Source organism: Phyllobates terribilis, unplaced genomic scaffold, assembly GCF_046119375.1.
Source record: "Phyllobates terribilis strain yellow unplaced genomic scaffold, ASM4611937v1 Scaffold_4__5_contigs__length_816908805, whole genome shotgun sequence".
NCBI classification, from domain to species: Eukaryota; Metazoa; Chordata; class Amphibia; order Anura; family Dendrobatidae; genus Phyllobates; species Phyllobates terribilis.
The window spans coordinates 17,076,599-17,100,761 of NW_027362764.1; the positions used below are offsets into that span (position 1 = coordinate 17,076,599).

Genomic DNA, 24,163 nt, shown 5'->3' on the forward strand with positions numbered 1-24,163 from the left:
GACGTTTTCCTGCCCTCAATATCATGCCTCGGGGCTGAATTCTCTCTAATATTATGTAACGTTATCCTGCCCTCATTATCATCCCTCGGAGCTGACTTCTCTCTAATATGATGTGACATTATCCTGCCCTCAATATCATCCCTCGGAGCTGACTTCTCTCTAATATGATGTGACGTTATCCTGCACTCATTATCATCCATCGGAGCTGACTTCTCTCTAATATGATGTGGCATTATCCTTTCCTCATTATCAACCTCCAGAGCTGACTTCTCTCTAATATGATGTTACAATATCCTGCCCTCATTATCATCCCCCGGAGCTGACTTCTCTCTAATATGATGTAACATTATCCTGCCCTCAATATCATCCTCCGGAGCTGACTTCTCTCTAATATGTGTGTGATGTTGTTCTGCCCTCATGTGAAGACCTGAGGTCTTCCGTGGGCGTAATACTACTCAGACAGCACAGGGTGAGGATGAAACGGTGTGGCAATATTTTACGGAGAGGAGGTAGCTGCAAGTTTAGGAAGCTGACAGTCCATTGAGATACAAGGCCAGGAGACCCGAGGGTCGCACCCAGGCCTCTCTGAGAATTTCCATGGGATCGATGACCAGCTGGTCCGAATATGGCTTCTCCAAATCTCTACATGGGTTCCACGAGACCAGAGGGTCCCACCTGGCAACCCCAAACAACATATCCATGGGGCCAAGTGACTTCATCATCCCAACCTGGTCTCCCCAAATGTATCCATGAGTTTTCTGATGGTCAATGAAGCAGATCCATATCCTTCCAGTCAGGGCCATGTACCCTTAGGCTGGAATCATGTAGAATCCAACTCTGTCTCTCTGGATCGAGCCATGCTACCAAGCTGATGCCCCCTGAAGAGTCTGACTGATCTTTGATTCTTTGTTTCAATTCTGACTGCTACAGAGGCATATGTCACTTACATAGTTACAAGTGTCCTTTCAAGTACACATCCACAGGTGAAGGGTTAGGGATGATATTATTCCACAGGGCTCAGGTCTCATTGTTTGTGCATTTAATCAATTTACATAGTTGGTATAGCTGGGGGGGCCCCTTTAAATCTACATCTAGCTGGCTTTAGTACAATGTGCAATTAGCATAGTAACAAACATCATTGTTTCACCCGGAGTCACTGTTCTTGACCAGCCAAAGAAACACACATACATTCACAAGTCAACACAGACACAATAGTGTATTTCTCTTGGCTTAACAAATCTAGACTTCCAGCTGATTAAGATAAGAAGTGTGGGGAGAGGTCAGAGGAGCGGTGGACTGTTATTCTTAATTTAGTACTGCTGGAAACCAGTGGCCGAAGGAGAACAAGCAGAAACAGCAAGTGGTAGTAGACGTTCTTGAACTTAGCAAGGAGTTGTAGGAAACAATCTATAGATGAATTAGAACAGACTGTGTAAGAATATTCAGGAACTGGAGACTGAAACTAGGCTAGTTGCTAGACACAATACTCCAGCAATGAGTGAGAGTTTCATGTGGCTTTAAGTAGGCCCAAACAGGAAACAAGATGGATTCCCAAGATTCAGAATCTGCCATCTTGGTAAAGGGCAATTGCAACACAACAGCAGACTCCAGTGGTAAGGAGTGAAACTGCAGCACAATTATTAAAGTGAACAACAACGGCCACTAGTGGTCAAACTGTAGAAGGGCAACAGAAATCCTGACAAATAAAGTGTGGAGATTCCGCCTGCCAATCAGGGCATAGGAGGCATCCACAACATCCAGACATAAGGGCTTGTGTCATTGGCTGCTTAAGTCACATGTCCCTCCCAATATAAAGAGCGGACATTTTGTTTTGGCGCTATTTTGTGTAACAGCGCAGAGAGGCTGTTCCTGCTGCTGCTACTGGATAAGCAGATAGTTATCTAGGCAGTTGATTGTCAGTCAGCTAATTCAGATAGGATCCTGTGTGGCTGTGAAATCGACCTTCCAGTAGATCAATTTTTTTTACTAACTGTGTGGTCCAGACATAGACAGCAGGGTACATTTCAGCATATAACTCTTTTGTGCTGCTTATATTGTGCTTCAGCCAGGAGTCCACATTTGAAAATCTAAATTCTTTGTGCTAATAATGTGGTCCTGAAACCAGGCCACATTTCTGCTTTTAAATATTTTGTGCTCATATTTTTGCTCCAGCCAGGAGTCCATATTTGAGAATCTACATTGTTTGTTCTAATAGCGTGCTCCAGAAAGCAGGTCACATTTCAGTATATAAATATTTTGTGCTACTATTTTTGCTCCAGCCAGGAGTCCACATTTCTGAATCTAAATTATTTGTGCCAATAGCGTGGTCCTGAAACCAGGCCACATTTCTGCGTATAACTCTTTTGTGCTGGTAATATTTTTGTCCAGCCAGGAGTCCACATTTGAAAATCTAAATTCTTCGTGCTAATAGTGTGGTCTTGAAACCAGGCCACATTTCTGCATATAAATATTTTGTGCTCATATTTTTGCTCCAGCCAAGACTCCACTTTTCAGAATCTAAATTGTTTGTGTTAATAGCATGTTCCAGCCACACTATCTCAGCAAATAAATACTGTTTGCTCATTTATTGACAGGTGACTGACAGATCTGGGCCTAGGGTTGTGAAACATCTCGTTAAAAGAGGGGAAGGGTACATCCAACATGAATGGTAAAAAGCTAAGTTGTGGTGGAAGGAGGAATATGCTTGGTGTTCAATGTATTCATGAGGTAGGTGGCAATGTTACTGACAGCTCTACTGAACAAACACTGACTCGTCCTATCCAAAAACAATTGACAACTTCTGTTACTGGACAGGCTACTCCACTCCCTTTATTTGGCAGCCGCGCAGCAGTACGCCTTGTTGATGAGGGACAGAAAGAGCATGTGCTCCAGTAGATAGCAAGCGCTGCATTAAGTGGCCTCTCCTCTTCTTCCTCCACCTTAACATCACACACAGTACAGTCCACAGAGGTGTGACCCCAATTACCCATTTCCCCCCACTTCACAACTTTCCAACTGCCCAACTGACTGTGGGGAACCACAGATGAGCGAATCTGCAGAACTGTTCACACATTCTATTCCATGGGCATCAGAGTTCTGCTCCAAAAATTCACATACACAAGAGAAGGAAAGCATCTGCACCGATGCCCAAAATTTTTTTCAGTTGAATCTGGGACCGGATGAAGTAGGGTCCAAGCAGAATCTAGATCCTCGTGACCAGATGTTAGCCCCCGGGGGAAGAGGTGTTCCTGATGAGACTCAGATACCTAAGGTTCACGCGGACTGTACTGTGCTGTCAGGGTGGGAAGAGGAGGAGGGTGACTCTCAGGGCAAGGAGTGGGAGAACAGAGAGGATGACGATGAGGTTGTAGATCCCACTTGGTGTGAACTCAGAGGCACGCAGCTGAGTAGCTCAACAGAGAAGGTGGAGGAGGAGGAATACCAGGAGGTTATGTTTTGGCCTCCCGCACAGACATGGAGTGATGCAACCACAAGCACTGCATCCTTGGTGTCATAAAAATATTGAAAATCTCTCCCTCTCTCTTTCTCCCAAACCGCTCTTTCCCCCTCCCTTATCAACCATTTGTCAGAGTAGAAAAGCTGGCAATCTACAGAGCTGTCTCTATGCAAATTAGCACACACAGGATAAGTGGCTAATAGACAAATAATAGTACAAAGGGAGCTACTAACCCAATTAACATACGAGTGTATTTTATAGTGGCACCGGCCTGTGATAAATATACAGCTAGGTGAGACGGATGCAGTTCCTGGCTTCAAAAAATTTCTTTCTCACTCCCAGGGCATCCCACATTTGTTCAACAGAAATCTGCAGTCTTGCCGGCACCAACATGAAATATGGAATATCGGAAGTTCTATACTTCCGATAATAATGGGACACATATTTTTAGCAGGGTCAGCTAAGGAACAATATACATAGTTTTCCATAGCTATGAGGCCCTCTGGTGAACTGTGGCACAAAAGTACCAGAATAATGGATCACAGCTATGCCATGTGTAGTCTCTAAGGAAAGGTAAATTCGTAACAAAGAATATGGCGTCACTTGCAAGCTTCTGTGATCAACCAGCGATAAGTTATTGCGGAAGTTAGATATTTTAATAAAAATATGAAGGCTGGAACCCAGACCACATGATGTCATCACAGGGCGTGTGGGCAGGTTCCCCCTTCGGCATAAAAGACCCAGCCGAAGATGGGTCAGTACTCATGCCGGGAGTATATATTTTATATAGCACGGGTCACGTTCGATAACGGTCAATTGGAGTGCCTCCCCTCCAGCTAAACGGAATCGTCTCTGCGATCTGTATAGTAAGTTCTTCTTTAATCCCATTTTATTTGTGTAGCTGTATATTCTGTATAGTAATGTCTCCCTTTGTAAAACCTTTTGTATATTTTTCATAAACATTGCCTCCCTTTTGGATTAAATATAAAATTTAATAGTCCTGTTTCTTTTGTCCGGTAATCATTCCTCCCCCGAAGCCATATTACACTACCAGAAAGCAGGTGTCCAAGCAGGCCTGTATTATATTTTAAAATTGATCGGTGGTGGCAGCGAATAACCGTAATTGGGCTATCGTGAAGCTGGCAGTGACCGTACGGGTGCGTATACACATATTCCATGCATTGGAATCCAGAGGTGTGTACGCCATACGCTCTATGCTCACTTGCCAATAGCTACGTAGTGAGCAATCGGGATCGTGTGTGCACGAATCCCTGACAAATCCTGACAAATTGGTGGCAAGCGGTGGGATATTACAGAACATCAGTGGCTGGATTGAGCAATCATTCCTGTCATTGAAAACTTGAACGGTTCTTGCGAGAATTCTGTGCAAAGTTTTAAGGAACCAGACTCAGTGTTTTAATATTTTTTTATCTGGGACATTACTGTACGTGTAGCAGTTACATTCCCTCCCTTCTCTTGTTTTTCTGTCCTATCTTTTATTTGGCAATGATGGCTACGCGTGGAGAACCCTGGTATACCCAGCAGTCTAAGGCCACTCTCACTGCCCTCTGTGAGCTGAGACAGATTGACTCCACGGGAAAAAACAACACCCAACCGATTGCTGAACTGTAGTAAGGTGCCACAGAGCCAGTCCGACAGCAGAGCCCTGATGATGTGGCAGCCAGCCAAGGCCCTGATGGCGCTGCTGTAGGGGTCCCACCTGTGATTGCCAACCACACCTGCAGCCAGGGTAGTGTGGACCCCCACCTGCAGATGGACTTGGAGCAGCTCGCCGCAGAAGATCGTGACGGACGACTGCAGCTGATCCTGAAATTCCAGGAGCGAGCAGAGCAACGGACCCAAGCTGACCGAGAGGCTGCTGAGCGAGAGGCTGAGAGATCTGAGCAATGAGCCCAAGACGAGCGGCTGTACCAGCTGAAGTTAGCCCGAATCCAGCTGCACTTCAATCCAGCTGCGGACCTCCACCCCACAGATCCGTGAGTTCAACAGTGTCAACTGCTTCAAACCCCGTCCTGAGCATTTTCCTGTAATGGAAAAAGACGGGGACTTGGACATATTTCTGCGGGGATTTGAAAAAGCCTGCAGACAGTACCAGCTGCCTGAGAACCAGTGGGCCAGGTATTTAAAGCCAAGGTTCAGAGGAAAACCTCTGGAAGTGTTTGCTTCTCTCCCTCAGGACCAAGATGGAGACTATGAGGCCGTCAAGCAGGCCCTGATAAAAAAGTACCAGCTGACTCCGGAGGTTTACCGGAAAAAGTTCAGAGCCCCGCAGCTGGGCCACATGACAGCTACGGCAGTGTGGTGGATGGGCTCAGGACCAACTTTGAACAGTGGGTCCAAGGACTGTCAGTCACCACCTTTGAGGACCTGAAGAATCTGATGGTGAAGGACCAGTTTCTTCATCTTCGCCCAGTGGAAGTGCAACAGTTTGTGCTGGACCGGGAGCCAAAGGAAGCAGCCAAAGCAACCCAGATCGCGGATGCCTATGAGGCCAACCACACCCCAGAGGTGCGGAAGACAGCCGTTGCCAGCTGGAAAGGGGGTAAGCCTACAACCACCCCCAGTGTTCCAGCTAGCCGGCCCTCAGCGGTTTCTGCCTCATCTTCCAGCACCTGGCCTGCATTTGACTCCCATAACCGTTATACTTGTAACCAAGTCACATCAGCCTTGTCTGCTGGAGAGGCAGAAGATGAACCCCACACCTGAGGCCCCAGGGCCTACTGCAGCCATTATTTTTGTGGGTGGGGCGGTCGGCGGGGGCTGTGAGAACTTACAACCGGTTACCGTGGGCAACACAGTTACTGTTGGCCTTAAGGACACTGGCGCAGAATGTACCCTCATCCGCCCTGAGTTCGTGTTACCAGAACTCATTCCTGGGAAGACCCTGACTGTCACTGGGTTTGGGGGTGTTTGCCCTCCCATACTGATGGCTCGAGTTTTCCTGGACTGGGGTGCGGGAAGGGGGTTAAGGGAAGTGGGGATGTCGGAGAATCAAAGAGGGGGAGATGTCATAGAAATATTGAAAATATCTCCCTCTCTCTTTTCTCCCAAGCTGCTCTTCCCCCCTCCCTTATCGACCATTTGTCAGAGTAGAAAAGCTGGCAATCTACGGAGCTGTCTCTATGCAAATTAGCACACACAGGAGAAGTGGCTAATAGGCAAATGCTAGTACAAAGTAAGCTACTAACCCAATTAACATACGAGTGTATTTTATAGTGGAACCGGCCTGTGATAAATATACAGCTAGGTGAGAAGGATGCAGTTCCTGGCTTCAAAGAATTCTCTCACCCCCAGGGCATCCCTCATTTCCTCAACAGAAATCTGAAGTCTCGCCGGCACCAACATGAAATATGGAATATCGGAAGTTCTATACTTCCGATAATAATGTGACACATATTTTTAGCGGCAGGGTCAGCTAAGGAACAATATGCATAGTTTTCCGTAGTTGTGAGCCCCTCCTGTGAGCTTTGGCACAAAAGTACCAGAATAATGGATCGCAGCTATGCCATGTGTAGTCTCTAAGCAAAGGTAAATTCGTAACAAAGAATATTTCGTCACTTGTAAGCTTGTGTGATCAAGCAGCAATAAGTTATCGCGGAAGTTAGATATTTTAATAAAAATATGAAGGCTGGAGCCCAGCCCACGTGATGTTATCACAGGGGGTGTGTGGGCAGGTTCCCCCTTCGGCATAAAAGACCCAGCCGAAGATGGGTCAGTACTCATGCCGGGAGTATATATTTTATATAGCACAGGTCACGTTCGATAACGGTCAATTGGAGCACCTCCCCTCCAGCTAAACAGAATCGTCTCTGCGATCTGTATAGTAAGTTCTTCTTTAATCCCATTTTAATTGTGTAATTGTATATTCTGTATTGTAATGTCTCCTTTTGTAAAACCTTTTGTTGATTTTTCATAAACAATGCCTCCCTTTTGGATTAAATATAAAATGTAATAGTCCTGTTTCTTTTGTCCTGTAATTGTTCCTCCCCCGAAGCCATAAACGCTGCCAGAAAGCAGGCGTCCGATCAGGCCTCTATTATATTTTAAAATTGATTGGTGGTGGCAGCGAATAATCGTAATAGGGCTATTGTGAAGCTGGCAGTGACCGTATGGGGCGTATACACATATTCCATGCATTGGAATCCAGAGGTGTGTACGCCATACGCTCTCTGCTCGCTTGCCGATAGCTACATAGTGAGCAATCGGGATCGTGTGTGCGCGAATCCCTGACAAATCCTGACACTCAGCCACAATTGTGGCTGTGGCCAGCAGCGGACGCAGATCTGCAGTTCACAGGGACAGCAAGGGTTGCCTAGCCTGGGCCTTTTTTGATACCGCAAAGGATGACCCAACTCACGTTATCTGCCAACTTTGAAAAATATGACTCAGTAGAGGCAAAAATTGCAGTAATTTGACAACTACATGCATGAACCGGCACATGCATGATCAACATACGTTAGTCTGGGAATCTCAGAGCACTAAAATGCGGACTACCGGGCCTCGCCAACCACCGGACGCCCCATCAACGGCAACTGCTGCTTCTTCCTCCTCCGTCACCGTGGCAAGTGTTCTCACATAGGTCTCCGGTTCTCACACAGGTCAACCTTCACTTGTTTACTAGTGTTGAGCCACCCCCGTAGTGTTCGAGCTCGGTTCGGTTCGTCGAACACCCGTGTGTTCGCCGAACTGTTCGTCGAACTGTTCGTCGAACACCTTCGAACACCGTTAAAACCAATGGCAGGCAAACAAAAACACATAGAAACACATAGAAAACACCTTCAAAGGTGTCCAAAAGCTGACAAACTGCTCAGAAGACACAATTAACACATGGAAAAGTGACAAGTACATATAGTCATGCGAAAAGAAAAGAGGTGGAGGAGTAAAAGGAGGGGGAGACACAGATAGAGGCATGTCATGCCCTTCTAAAATCCAAAAAGTGAGAAGCCGACACGTTCAGTCCGCTCCTGCCCGTGCCACCTCCGTGTCGCCGGGTTTGTGCCAGAGCCGCGGTGAACCCTGACGGCCAGCCCCCCTCTCCCAATACTGGTGCCTGTCCGCTGGTGGGTCGAGCGAGCCCCCCTGTGGTGGAGGCAGCTCTAAGCTTTTTAATTTAAATTGTCTCTCTAATTTGAATGAATACACTTTAAATCCATTTACAGGGATCTATTGGAGGGCAAGTCTCATGCCAGCAGCCGCGTAATTCCAGCTCCAGTAGCGTCCACTAAAGCTGCTGCAGTTAAAAAGCTTTTATAAGGATCGAGCTCGGCTGTCCACCGCAAGGCATCCTACTGCCAGTCCCAGCCCCTATGCCTTGGGGTGCCTCCTGATGCTCTTCACTGAGTATCCCGTGGTCCCGAAGCATTTCCTTTGAAAAAATTAAGTGTCCAAACTACAGGTGGTGTAGCTTGCTTAACAGCCGGGATAATCCGCTGACTAGCAGACACTGCTACTAGGCACAAAGTATTTCCTGGGCTAGATGCAGTTAAAAATTGGTAATTAGATACTCTCGTTGGATGCTGAGAAAGCATTCCATAGAGTCTCCTGGCACGCCATATATGATTCTCTTAAAAAGCTTGGGGTAGGGGTCTAGGGGACCCTTTTATAGCCAAAATCACGGCCCTGTATCACAATACGTCACCTAGGCTGAAGATAAATGGAACTGTAGCACCCTGAGGGCTCGGTTGCTACAGAGGTACTGCACCTCACGCAGAGGTGTGATATCTCACTCTCAGGTAAGGATGGAGTGTGGATCAGGACCCGACACCTGCATGCATTACACCACATTGCCGTGGGGCAGGGCGACCAATATGCCTCTGAGATGGGCACGACAGTCCCTGTCCCTGGCTGGAGTGGGGGGAGGGAACACTGAGGAAGGGGAACCCTGTAGTGCAGGAGCAGGGAGGAAGCAGTTCCTGGGTGCATTGAGAAGGGAGTATAAAAGGTGGGCACCATCTTAGTTCAGTGCAGAGAAGTCTGAGCAGAAGTGGCAGGGAGCAGGGGCTCTGCATGAGCTCTGCTCCGGAGGCGGGCCTAGTAACAGAGGCCCAGGCCTGGAAGAGGGAGAAGGAAGGAAGAGGAGCGGAGAAGGCTCCAGGAACAAGGAATGAAGGGATCCCAGGGGTGCGAACGGGTGAGTCGCCACCGCACGGCCGAATCCACCTGCGTGGAGGGGTCAGGCCAAAGGGGGAGACCGGTCCCCGAAACTAGTGGAGGCAGGAAACGACCCTCAGCTAGAAACCGGAGGCTGTGACATTTTATGTGGCGCAGCCCCTCGCTACACCCGCTAGGAAGGCACCACATAGGGTCAGGGAAACTGGCGCCAAGTTTACCAAGAGGAGGCCCGAGGCAGCCGGACAGAAGTATTGGTAAGAAAGGCCAGACAAAGGACACACAAAGGGGGTCCTGTGAAGCGCTCCAAAGTTATCTGGGAGTTGTCTGAGCCCCTCACCTGGTGAGCACAGTACGACGTGGGCAGCCGTTACCTGCAGACGTGGTCTGGATAATAAGAACTGTGAGTAAAGGCCCTGGACTGCATCACTGACTCCGTGTCGTTACTGCTGCTGCCCTGCACCATCACCCCCATCCTCCGCATACACTGTCCTGAGGCTATACTCCTCCCGTGGGGAGTTATGCTACGCTCTGCTGCACCCACAACACCAGCCTTAGCGGTCTGCCCTGTAGCGGCGGTTCACTCTGACCGCAATCCACGGGTGGCGTAGTCGGACATTTAAACATCAAAACCACATAAATAGTTCCGCCACTGGTTTGACCACCCTGAGCCACGGAACCGGGTCGCCGCCACGAAGACTACAACCACCAGCATCCACCAAAAAGGGTCCGGCTCCGGGTGTCCCAAGGCCCAGGGGGTGCATCAGAACATTTTCATCACCTTTCACAATCACCAATGGGACAAGGCAGGGATGTCCTCTATCACCTCTCTTATACATCCTAGTGACAGAGCACCTGCTCTCATCAATTCGCCATAACCCCAATATTAGGTGGATTGAGGTGGGAGGCACCGAGTACAAGTGCTCTCTATTTGCTGATGATGTCCTAGTATATATCACTCAATCACATATATCCATCCATGCTGTTATGGCTGAAATAGATCACTTTGTTACATGGTCAAATTTTAAAATCAATGCAGCGAAGTCTGAGGCCCTCGATGTCTCCCTCCCCAAATCCATATAGGATTCCATCCAGTCCAACTTTCCCTTTGCCTGGCCCTCACAGGGTATCAAATACTTAGGAATTCCTATTCATAGAGACCTCTCCCATCTATGTTATCTTAATTTTGGGCCCTTTATTGAACAACTCCATACAGACCACGGTTGGCAAGTTAGAACTGTAAGATTCACTACGTGAACCACTGGTGTTTTGTGGAAAAGCACATGTACACTGTGTTCCAAATTATTATGCAAAAAGTGTTTAGGAGTGATAAGGGAAGAATTTGTTTGTTTGTCAGTTAAACTCATTGATGGTGATGTGTGTCAGGGCTCTTTATATCACTGTAAGCAATTGCAGACACCTGTGCTAATTAGTTTGGCAGGTGTGTCCAATGAAAGGCAAGACTACTTAAGAAGGCTGTCTCACATTATTAAGCAGCCTACATTTTCTGCCAAAATGGGAAAGAAAAAGGATGTGTCGGCTGCTGAGAAGCAACAAATTGTGGAGTGTTTAGGTCAAGGCATGACTACAATCAACATTGTCCGATGATCAGGATGAAGTGTCTTGGCAATCAAGAAGTATGTAGCTGATTCACAGTACACACGTGTGCGTGCTGATAAGGGCAAATTGAGGACTCTTTCCTACAGGCAATTACGTCAGGTTAAAAGAGCAGCGGCAAAAAAGCCTTGTCATAGCAGCAGACAAGTTTTTGAAGCTGCTGGTGCCTCCAACTTCCCCCGAACAACAAGATGCAGGGTCCTTCAGAGGTTTGCAGCTGTGCATACGCCATCCTGTCGACCTCCTCTATCCACTTCACACAAGCAGAAACGGCTCCAGTGGGCCAAACATTACATGAAGACTGATTTCAAAACTGTTTTGTTCACGGATGAGTGCCGTGCAGCGCTCGATGGTCCAGATGGATGGAGTGGAGGATGGCTGGTTGATGGACACCCCACGCAAACACGGCTACAGCGCCAACAAGGAGGAGGTGGAGTAATGTTTTGGGCTGGAATCATGGGGAGAGAGATTGTCGGCCCCTTTAGGATCCCTGAAGGCGCTAAAGATGAACTCCATAATGTATGTGGATTTTCTCAAACAGCACTTCCTGCCATGGTTCAAGAAGAAGAACCGTGTATTTCACAGCAAGATCATTTTTTTGCATGATAATGCACCATCTCATGCTGCACATAAAACATCTGCATCTCTGGCTGATATGGGCATAAAAGGGGACAAACTTATGGTGTGACCCCCATGCTCCCCTGACCTCTACCCCATTCAGAACCTCTGGAGCATCATCAAAAGGAGTGTCTATGATGGCGGGAGGCAGTTCACATCTAAGCAACAGCTCTGGGAGGGTATTCTGTCCTCATGCAAAACAATTGAAGCAGAAACCATCCAAAACCTGACAAATTCAATGGACGAGAGAGTTCAGAAGCTCCTTTCGAACAAGGGGTCCTATGTGAAAATGTAACATCACCTAGAATAAAGTTTTGAGTTGAAAACTGTTTGAATTCAGTTTCTAATAACCTGCTAATGCTTATAATTTCAAAAATGACCATTTTTTTGGTCTTTATTAAAATGAAAAGGTTGATCGAAAAGTTTGGGGGATCTAAGAGTGTGGCAACCCAGTAGTCATGATTACTTCGAATTCTGACAATATGAGGGTCATGTTGCAGGTAGTGCAGCAAGAAGGCACTTATGAGTCTTGCGCATCTCGGAGCCCCAAAATTATTTTCCGGGCTAGATGCAGCTAAAAATTATTATTAATTTTAAATCTGGTGGAGCTTAGTATAGATGGCCTAATAGAATCAGTGCTGCACACTGCTACAAAGCCCAAATTATTTTCCAGCCAAGATACAGATAAACATGATTAGTAATTTGAAAGCTTAAAACGGTTCGTAGGGTGATTTTAACCAATCATCAAGCTTTTACTCTCCCCAGGATGACACAGGGGTAGAAAAGTCATTTCGGATCCATGATTTGTTCATCTTTATGAACGTGAGTCTGTCTACATTATCAGTGGAGAGCCGCGTGCGCTTATCTGTCAGCACACCACCAGCAGCGCTGAACACACGTTCAGACAGAACGCTGGCTGCGGGGCATGACAAGATCTCCAAGGCGTAAGTGGCTAGCTCCGGCCATTTATCCAGATTGGAAGCCCAAAAAGAGCAAGGGTCCAGTGACACAGTCATGGCTTCAATGTTTACTTGGAGATACTCCTGTACCATCGTCTCTAGGCGTTGACTATGTGTCAGACTTCTTGTCTCCTGTGGCCTTGCAAAGGATGGGCTAAAAAAGTGGTGAAATGATTCCGCAAAATTGATGTTACCAGCAGATACTGTGGTTCTGTTACGGTTTGAGTGCTGAACACTTGACGGTCCCATGGTTGGCAAGTTGGAACTGTGAGATTCACTACGTGCACCACTGGTGTTTTGTGGAAAAGCACATGTAAGATTCTGCAACAGTCTCTGCTGATACTCCTGCATGCGTGCATCCCTTTCTATGGCAGGAATAATTTCTGCAAATTTACTTTTGTACCGGGGATCTAACAGTGTGGCAACCCAATAGTCAGGATTATTTCTAATTCTCACAATTCGAGGGTCATGTTGCAGGTAGTGCAGCAAGAAGGCACTCATGTGTGTTGCGCATCCAGGAGCACCAAGTCCCTGTTGTGTTGGTGGCGAGGTAGCAATCATGCTTCCTTCCTCTGTCCTCTCCCCCCAACCTCGCACAACAGAAATGTGATCAAGGTCTCCCTCATCTGATGAGGCTTCCATCAGTTCGTCCTCCACTTCTTCCTGGGCTCCTGCACCTTCCTCACTAGTTTGGCTGCTACCATGCGCCCTGGTAAAACCATCTCCCCCACCCTCACATGCCTGCCGCCTTGGTGCTGCCGACCGTCTGGACCTTGCAGATGTTAGCCCTTCCGCATACAACTCCTCCTCCTCTATTTCCTCCACCTCCTCTTGTGCCACCACCTGACTCCGAATTCTGTTTAACATGTGCTCCAGCATGTAAATCACTGGAATAGTCATGCTGATAATGGCATCGTCAGCACTAAACATCTTCGTCGCCATTTCAAAACTGTGCAGAAGGGTGCATAGGTCCCTGATCTGAGACCACTCCTCCAGCGTGATTTGCCCCACCTCTGGATCTCGTTGGCCCAGGCTATACGTCAGAACGTATTGCACCAGGGCTTGTCGGTGCTGCCACAGTCGCTGCAACATGTGCAGAGTTGAATTCCACCGGGTAGGCACATCGCATTTTAGCCGGTGAAGTGGCAGGCCCAACGACTTCTGTAGAGATGTAAGTCGCTGAGCTGCGGGATGCGAACGGCGGAAGTGAGCACACAGCGACCGTGCCCTCTGCAGAAGGCCATCTAGTCTGGGATAGTGGGCTAAAAATTGCTGGACAACCAGGTTCAACACGTGAGCCATACAAGGCACGTGTGTGACATTGCTCCGGCGAAGGGCCACACCCAGGTTTGCAGCATTGTCGCACACGGCCTTCCCTGGTTTCAGGTCCAGTGGAGACAACCATTCATGAAATTGGTTCTCCAGAGCTGACCACAACTCCTCAGCTGTGTGACTCACATTTCCCAGACATTTCAAAGTAAAAACCGCCTGATGACGTTGAGCCCTACTGCCAGCATAGTAAGGAGGTGTGCAGGATCCCTTCTGCGCAGTTAGAAAGCTTGTGGCATGACCAGACAGGCTTTGGGTGCAGGTGGAGGACCGAGAGGAGGTTGAGGAGGCAGAAGCAGTGGAGGAACTTTGACATAAAGAGGATTGACGCACAACTCGTGGAGACGGCAAGACTTGGACAGCAGCCCTTTGTCCTGCTGTCACCATAGTTACCCAGTGCCCAGTCAGCGACATGTAACGCCCCTGTCCATGCCTACTCGTCCAAGTGTCTGTGGTGAAATGCACCCTGTCACACACAGAGTTTCTCAAAGAAGCGGTGATGTTGTGTGCGACATGCTGGTGGAGCGCAGGCACACCTTTCTTTGAGAAGTAGTGCCGACTGGGCATCTGGTACTGGGGCACTGCGACGGACATAAGGTCTCGAAAATCCTCTGTGTCCACCAGGCGGAAAGGCAGCATTTCTGTAGCCAAGAGCTTGCAGATGGTGAAATTCAACCTCTTAGCTTTCTCATGGCTAGGAGGAAATGGTCTTTTACTTGTCCACATCTGAGGGACCGAGGGCTGGCTATTGTGCTTAGACGGGGTTGATAAGGGTGTCCCTGGCAAACTGCCGGTCTGTGAGGAAGATGCAGGCGGACATGTTAGGTTGCCTTGATCCAAAGGTGGTGCTATCGATGTCGGACAGCGCTCAACACCAGCTGGTGTTACCACCTCCAAAGAAAATGATGACCTGCCAATCACGCTGGCTGTTGCGGGTAAAGAGGTGGCAGGTCTGCGCCCCAAAACAGGTGTGACTGCTGTCCCCCCAGTCACAGAGGATGAAGAGGCCGCGGATGCACAAGATATGGCAGACGGTGGTTGGCCCGGCCGGCTAGGCCGCATTGTAGCACACTGAGCTTCCCACTGCAACTTATGCTTCATGTCCATGTGCCGGTTCATGCATGAAGTACTCAAACTATGTATTTTTTGGCCTCTACTTAGCTTTTGCTGACAAATGTTACAGATAACACGAGTTGGGTCATCTTTATCGATCTGAAAAAATGCCCAGGCTATGCAAGGCTTAGCACCCATGTGACCTGAAGAGCCACCACGACTTGTGGTGAGAGGCAGAGTTGTGTTTGAGGATGCAGTTGTTGACGTGCTTCCAGTACTACGTCTCTGTCCAGGAAGGCGCAACCTGACCTCGTCGTCACTAGCATCTTCCTCCACCTCCTCTGCTGACCTCATCTCTTGGCTGACTGTGGGTTGACAGTAAGTGGGATCTCCAACCTCATCATCATCACCCTGTGCGTTATCACACCCGTCGTCCTCAGAGCCAACCTGTTCCTGCCCTGACAAAAAACTAAAGTTGTCGCTCCAATCAGGTATTTGAGTCTTATCATCGTCTTCCTCATTGTCTCCACCAACAGGAGTTACAGTTTGGGAATGAGGGTCTACATTATGGTCAGAACCTTCTGCGTCTGGTCCTGGATCCGACTCATAAAGATTCTGGGCATCAGTGCAGATCATTTCCTCGTCTGGATTCACAGAAGCGCTGGAGTCGACCTCTGATTCCCAGGCTATAGTATGAGTAAACAGCTCTGCAGACTCAACCATCTGTTCTACCTCATACTCAGACAGGCAGCTGGAGATTTGGGAGCTGTGAGGAAGCAAGTGCGATTTGGGTGACACCTTTGAGGACTGGAGTATTTGTGATGTTGAAGTTGATGTGGAGGAGAGCCCACTTAAAGGAGCACTTGATATCCGTTGAAGCACCTGCTGTTTTTGTGCCTCATCTGGAATTTGTAGCGATTGGCGTGGCCGTAAGAAAGGGATCTTATCACATTGTCCGCTAAAAGAAGTAGACATTTTAGTTTGGCTGGAAGATGGTCTTTCTTCTGCACCTACCCCACGGACACAACCTTTTTTCCTCTTCCCAACACGCCTATTCCCCTTTCCACCAGCAGCAGGCCTTTTTCCACTCATTTTGGTGGTTAACTAATTCACAACTCTGGAGTTGTTTGCACAAAAAAACAATGGATGGTAACCGAGCAGAGCTGAGTGGCCAAACTGTGGTATTAGGCCAAAACTATTGGCTGGGTTAGATGCAGAAAAAAATTATTTTGAATTTGCAACCTGATGGAGGTCAGTATAGATGGATTAATAGAACAAGACCCACACACAGCTAGAAGCCCAATATTTTTTCAGAGGTAGATGCAGAAAAAAATATATTCAGTTTGCAACCTGATGGAGGTCAGTATAGATGGACTAATACAACAAGTCCCATACACAGCTAGAAGCCCAATATTTTTTCAGAGGTAGATGCAGAAAAAAATATATTCAGTTTGCAACCTGATGGAGGTCAGTATAGATGGACTAATAGAGAAAGTCCCACACACTGCTAGAAGGCCAAATATTTTTTCAGAGCTAGATGCAGAAAAAAATTATATTCAGTTTGCAACCTGATGGAGGTCAGTATAGATGGACTAATAGAACAAGTCCCACACACAGCTAGAAGGCCAAATATTTTTTCAGAGGTAGATGCAGAAAAAAATTATATTCAGTTTGCAACCTGATGGAAGTCTGTATAGATGGATTAATAGAACAAGTCCCACACACAGCTAGAAGCCCAATATTTTTTCAGAGGTAAATGCAGAAAAAAAATATATTCAGTTTGCAACCTGATGGAGGTCAGTATAGATGGACTAATAGAGAAAGTCCCACACACTGCTAGAAGGCCAAATATTTTTTCAGAGCTAGATGCAGACAAAAAATTATTTTTAATTTGCAACCTGATGGAGGTCAGTATAGATGGACTAATAGAGAAAGTCCCACAAACTGCTAGAAGGCCAAATATTTTTTCAGAGCTAGATGCAGATAAAAATTATTTTTAATTTGCAACCTGATGGAGGTCAGTATAGATGGACTAATAGAGAAAGTCCCACACACTACTAGAAGGCCAAATATTTTTTCAGAGCTAGATGCAGAAAAAAATTATATTCAGTTTGCAACCTGATGGAGGTCAGTATAGATGGACTAATAGAACAAGTCCCACACACAGCTAGAAGCCCAAATATTTTTTCAGAGGTAGATGCAGATAAAAATTATTTTTCATTTGCAACCTGATGGAGGTCAGTATAGATGGACTAATAGAGAAAGTCCCACACACTGCTAGAAGGCCAAATATTTTTTCAGAGCTAGATGCAGAAAAAAATTATATTCAGTTTGCAACCTGATGGAGGTCAGTAGAGATGGACTAATAGAACAAGTCCCACACACAGCTAGAAGCCCAAATATTTTTTCAAAGGTAGATGCAGAAAAAAATTATATTCAGTTTGCAACCTGATGGAGGTCTGTATAGATGGATTAATAGAACAAGTCCCACACACAGCTAGAAGCCCAATATTTTTTCAGAGGTAGATGCAGAAAAAAAATATATTCAGTTTGCAACCTGATGGAGGTCAGTATAGATGGACTAATAGAGAAAGTCCCACACACTGCTAGAAGGCCAAATATTTTTTCAGAGCTAGATGCAGAAAAAAATTATATTCAGTTTGCAACCTGATGGAGGTCAGTATAGATGGACTAATAGAACAAGTCCCACACACAGCTAGAAGCCCAAATATTTTTTCAGAGGTAGATGCAGATAAAAATTATTTTTAATTTGCAACCTGATGGAGGTCAGTATAGATGGACTAATAGAGAAAGTCCCACACACTGCTAGAAGGCCAAATATTTTTTCAGAGCTAGATGCAGAAAAAAATTATATTCAGTTTGCAACCTGATGGAGGTCAGTAGAGATGGACTAATAGAACAAGTCCCACACACAGCTAGAAGCCCAAATATTTTTTCAGAGGTAGATGCAGAAAAAAATTATATTCAGTTTGCAACCTGATGGAGGTCTGTATAGATGGATTAATAGAACAAGTCCCACACACAGCTAGAAGCCCAATATTTTTTTAGAGGTAGATGCAGAAAAAAAATATATTCAGTTTGCAACCTGATGGAGGTCAGTATAGATGGACTAATAGAGAAAGTCCCACACACTGCTAGAAGGCCAAATATTTTTTCAGAGCTAGATGCAGAAAAAAATTATATTCAGTTTGCAACCTGATGGAGGTCAGTATAGATGGACTAACAGAACAAGTCCCACACACAGCTAGAAGCCCAAATATTTTTTCAGAGGTAGATGCAGATAAAAATTATTTTTAATTTGCAACCTGATGGAGGTCAGTATAGATGGACTAATAGAGAAAGTCCCACACACTGCTAGAAGGCCAAATATTTTTTCAGAGCTAGATGCAGACAAAAAATTATTTTTAATTTGCAACCTGATGGAGGTCAGTATAGATGGACTAATAGAGAAAGTCCCACACACTGCTAGAAGGCCAAATATTTTTTCAGAGCTAGATGCAGATAAAAATTATTTTTAATTTGCAACCTGATGAAGGTCAGTATAGATGGACTAATAGAGAAAGTCCCACACACTACTAGAAGGCCAAATATTTTTTCAGAGCTAGATGCAGAAAAAAATTATATTCAGTTTGCAACCTGATGGAGGTCAGTATAGATGGACTAATAGAACAAGTCCCACACACAGCTAGAAGCCCAAATATTTTTTCAGAGGTAGATGCAGATAAAAATTATTTTTAATTTGCAACCTGATGGAGGTCAGTATAGATGGACTAATAGAACAAGTCCCACACACAGCTAGAAGCCCAAATATTTTTTCAGAGGTAGATGCAGAAAAAAATTATATTCAGTTTGCAACCTGATGGAGGTCAGTATAGATGGACTAATAGAGAAAGTCCCACACACTGCTAGAAGGCCAAATATTTTTTCAGAGCTAGATGCAGACAAAAAATTATTTTTAATTTGCAACCTGATGGAGGTCAGTATAGATGGACTAATAGAGAAAGTCCCAAACACTGCTAGAAGGCCAAATATTTTTTCAGAGCTAGATGCAGATAAAAATTATTTTTAATTTGCAACCTGATGGAGGTCAGTATAGATGGACTAATAGAGAAAGTCCCACACACTACTAGAAGGCCAAATATTTTTTCAGAGCTAGATGCAGAAAAAAATTATATTCAGTTTGCAACCTGATGGAGGTCAGTATAGATGGACTAATAGAACAAGTCCCACACACAGCTAGAAGCCCAAATATTTTTTCAGAGGTAGATGCAGATAAAAATTATTTTTAATTTGCAACCTGATGGAGGTCAGTATAGATGGACTAATAGAGAAAGTCCCACACACTGCTAGAAGGCCAAATATTTTTTCAGAGCTAGATGCAGAAAAAAATTATTTTTCATTTGCAACCTGATGGAGGTCAGTATAGATGGACTAATAGAGAAAGTCCCACACACTGCTAGAAGGCCAAATATTTTTTCAGAGCTAGATGCAGAAAAAAATTATATTCAGTTTGCAACCTGATGGAGGTCAGTATAGATGGACTAACAGAACAAGTCCCACACACAGCTAGAAGCCCAAATATTTTTTCAGAGGTAGATGCAGATAAAAATTATTTTTCATTTGCAACCTGATGGAGGTCAGTATAGATGGACTAATAGAGAAAGTCCCACACACTACTAGAAGGCCAAATATTTTTTCAGAGCTAGATGCAGAAAAAAATTATATTCAGTTTGCAACCTGATGGAGGTCAGTAGAGATGGACTAATAGAACAAGTCCCACACACAGCTAGAAGCCCAAATATTTTTTCAGAGGTAGATGCAGAAAAAAATTATATTCAGTTTGCAACCTGATGGAGGTCTGTATAGATGGATTAATAGAACAAGTCCCACACACAGCTAGAAGCCCAATATTTTTTCAGAGGTAGATGCAGAAAAAAAATATATTCAGTTTGCAACCTGATGGAGGTCAGTATAGATGGACTAATAGAGAAAGTCCCACACACTGCTAGAAGGCCAAATATTTTTTCAGAGCTAGATGCAGAAAAAAATTATATTCAGTTTGCAACCTGATGGAGGTCAGTATAGATGGACTAATAGAACAAGTCCCACACACAGCTAGAAGCCCAAATATTTTTTCAGAGGTAGATGCAGATAAAAATTATTTTTAATTTGCAACCTGATGGAGGTCAGTATAGATGGACTAATAGAGAAAGTCCCACACACTGCTAGAAGGCCAAATATTTTTTCAGAGCTAGATGCAGAAAAAAATTATATTCAGTTTGCAACCTGATGGAGGTCAGTAGAGATGGACTAATAGAACAAGTCCCACACACAGCTAGAAGCCCTAATATTTTTTCAGAGGTTGATGCAGAAAAAAATTATATTCAGTTTGCAACCTGATGGAGGTCTGTATAGATGGATTAATAGAACAAGTCCCACACACAGCTAGAAGCCCAATATTTTTTCAGAGGTAGATGCAGAAAAAAAATATATTCAGTTTGCAACCTGATGGAGGTCAGTATAGATGGACTAATAGAGAAAGTCCCACACACTGCTAGAAGGCCAAATATTTTTTCAGAGCTAGATGCAGAAAAAAACTATATTCAGTTTGCAACCTGATGGAGGTCAGTATAGATGGACTAATAGAACAAGTCCCACACACAGCTAGAAGCCCAAATATTTTTTCAGAGGTAGATGCAGATAAAAATTATTTTTAATTTGCAACCTGATGGAGGTCAGTATAGATGGACTAATAGAGAAAGTCCCACACACTGCTAGAAGGCCAAATATTTTTTCAGAGCTAGATGCAGAAAAAAATTATATTCAGTTTGCAACCTGATGGAGGTCAGTAGAGATGGACTAATAGAACAAGTCCCACACACAGCTAGAATCCCAAATATTTTTTCAGAGGTAGATGCAGAAAAAAATTATATTCAGTTTGCAACCTGATGGAGGTCTGTATAGATGGATTAATAGAACAAGTCCCACACACAGCTAGAAGCCCAATATTTTTTCAGAGGTAGATGCAGAAAAAAAATATATTCAGTTTGCAACCTGATGGAGGTCAGTATAGATGGACTAATAGAGAAAGTCCCACACACTGCTAGAAGGCCAAATATTTTTTCAGAGCTAGATGCAGAAAAAAATTATATTCAGTTTGCAACCTGATGGAGGTCAGTATAGATGGACTAATAGAACAAGTCCCACACACAGCTAGAAGCCCAAATATTTTTTCAGAGGTAGATGCAGAAAAAAATTATATTCAGTTTGCAACCTGATGGAGGTCTGTATAGATGGATTAATAGAACAAGTCCCACACACAGCTAGAAGCCCAATATTTTTTCAGAGGTAGATGCAGAAAAAAAATATATTCAGTTTGCAACCTGATGGAGGTCAGTATAGATGGACTAATAGAGAAAGTCCCACACACTGCTAGAAGGCCAAATATTTTTTCAGAGCTAGATGCAGACAAAAAATTATTTTTAATTTGCAACCTGATGGAGGTCAGTATAGATGGACTAATAGAGAAAGTCCCACACACTGCTAGAAGGCCAAATATTTTTTCAGAGCTAGATGCAGATAAAAATTATTTTTAATTTGCAACCTGATGGAGGTCAGTATAGATGGACTAATAGAGAAAGTCCCACACACTACTAGAAGGCCAAATATTTTTTCAGAGCTAGATGCAGAAAAAAATGATATTCAGTTTGCAACCTGATGGAGGTCAGTATAGATGGACTAATAGAACAAGTCCCACACACAGCTAGAAGCCCAAATATTTTTTCAGAGGTAGATGCAGATAAAAATTATTTTTAATTTGCAACCTGATGGAGGTCAGTATAGATGGACTAATAGAGAAAGTCCCACACACTGCTAGAAGGCCAAATATTTTTTCAGAGCTAGATGCAGAAAAAAATTATATTCAGTTTGCAACCTGATGGAGGTCAGTATAGATGGACTAATAGAACAAGTCCCACACACAGCTAGAAGCCCAAATATTTTTTCAGAGGTAGATGCAGAAAAAAATTATATTCAGTTTGCAACCTGATGGAGGTCTGTATAGATGGATTAATAGAACAAGTCCCACACACAGCTAGAAGCCCAATATTTTTTCAGAGGTAGATGCAGAAAAAAAATATATTCAGTTTGCAACCTGATGGAGGTCAGTATAGATGGACTAATAGAGAAAGTCCCACACACTGCTAGAAGGCCAAATATTTTTTCAGAGCTAGATGCAGACAAAAAATTATTTTTAATTTGCAACCTGATGGAGGTCAGTATAGATGGACTAATAGAGAAAGTCCCACATACTGCTAGAAGGCCAAATATTTTTTCAGAGCTAGATGCAGAAAAAAATTATATTCAGTTTGCAACCTGATGGAGGTCTGTATAGATGGACTAATAGAACAAGTCCCACACACAGCTAGAAGCCCAAATATTTTTTCAGAGGTAGATGTAGATAAAAATTATTTTTAATTTGCAACCTGATGGAGGTCAGTATAGATGGACTAATAGAGAAAGTCCCACACACTGCTAGAAGGCCAAATATTTTTTCAGAGCTAGATGCAGAAAAAAATTATATTCAGTTTGCAACCTGATGGAGGTCAGTATAAATGTACTAATAGAACAAGTCCCACACACAGCTAGAAGCCCAAATATTTTTTCAGAGGTAGATGCAGATAAAAATTATTTTTAATTTGTAACCTGATGGAGGTCAGTATAGATCAGGGGTCTCAAACTCGGCTGGGTATATGGGCCGCACATGGACAAAATTTGAATTTGGGGGGCCGCATTCTTTGTTCAATGTGACATTTTTAGTGATACCAGTTTTTTGTATACACCTTTTGAACATTTTTGCCGTGTTTATTTTTTTATGGCTTGGGTCGTTATGGATGTGGCGATAATAAACGTGCACTTTTTTGTGTTTACTTTAGTTTACATATAAAACAGCATTTTTAGTGCCCAATATTTTTTCATGATTTATTTTTTATTTTTTTTACAATTTTATTTCCCCCAATTGGCCACATACAGTAATATTGTCTTACAATTAGCATCATATAGTAATAATGGAAAACATCTTGTAGTAATGTTCCCCATCCAAGTCCCCATCTTGTACTAATGTGCACCATCCAGGTCCCCATCCTGTGGCTATGTGCCCCATCCAGGTCCCCATCCTGTGGCAACGTTCCCCATCCTGGCGCCCATCTTGTACTAATGTGCCTCATCCAGGTCCCCATCTTGGGGCTATGTGCCCCATCCAGGTCCCCATCTTGGGGCTATGTGCCCCATCCAGGTCCCCATCCTGTGGCAATGTTCCCCATCCAGGTCCCCATCTTGTGGCTATGTGCCTCATCCAGGTCCCCATCTTGTGGCTCTGTGCCCCATCCAGGTCCCCATCTTGTGGCTATGTGCCCCATCCAGGTCCCCATCCTGTGGCAACGTTCCCCATCCTGGCGCCCATCTTGTACTAATGTGCCTCATCCAGGTCCCCATCTTGGGGCTATGTGCCCCATCCAGGTCCCCATCTTGGGGCTATGTGCCCCATCCAGGTCCCCATCCTGTGGCAATGTTCCCCATCCAGGTCCCCATCTTGTGGCTATGTGCCTCATCCAGGTCCCCATCTTGTGGCTATGTGCCCCATCCAGGTCCCCATCTTGTGGCTATGTGCCCCATCCAGGTCCCCATGTTGTGGCTCTGGTCCCCATCTTGTGGCTCAGTGCCCCATCCAGGTCCCCATCTTGTGGCTATGTGCCCCATCCAGGTTCACATCTTGAAGCTATGTGCCCCATCCAGGTCCCCATCTTGTGGCTATGTGCCCCATCCAGGTCCACATCTTGAGGCTCTGTGCCCCATCCAGGTCCCCATCCTGTGGCTATGTGCCCCATCCAGGTCCCCTCTTGTGGCTATGTGCCCCATCCAGGTCCCCTCTTGTGGCTCTGTGCCCCATCCCGGTCCCCATGTTGTGGCTATGTGCCCCCTG

General features: G+C 45.1%; 1 protein-coding gene across 1 annotated transcript in view; it reads right to left on the reverse strand.

Moving 5' to 3' along the window:
• The window catches only part of LOC141264151 (tyrosinase-like), a 187,140-nt gene that overhangs the window by 96,174 nt on the left and 66,803 nt on the right, over positions 1-24,163 (reverse strand). The gene's annotated exons all lie outside the window — the stretch shown is intronic.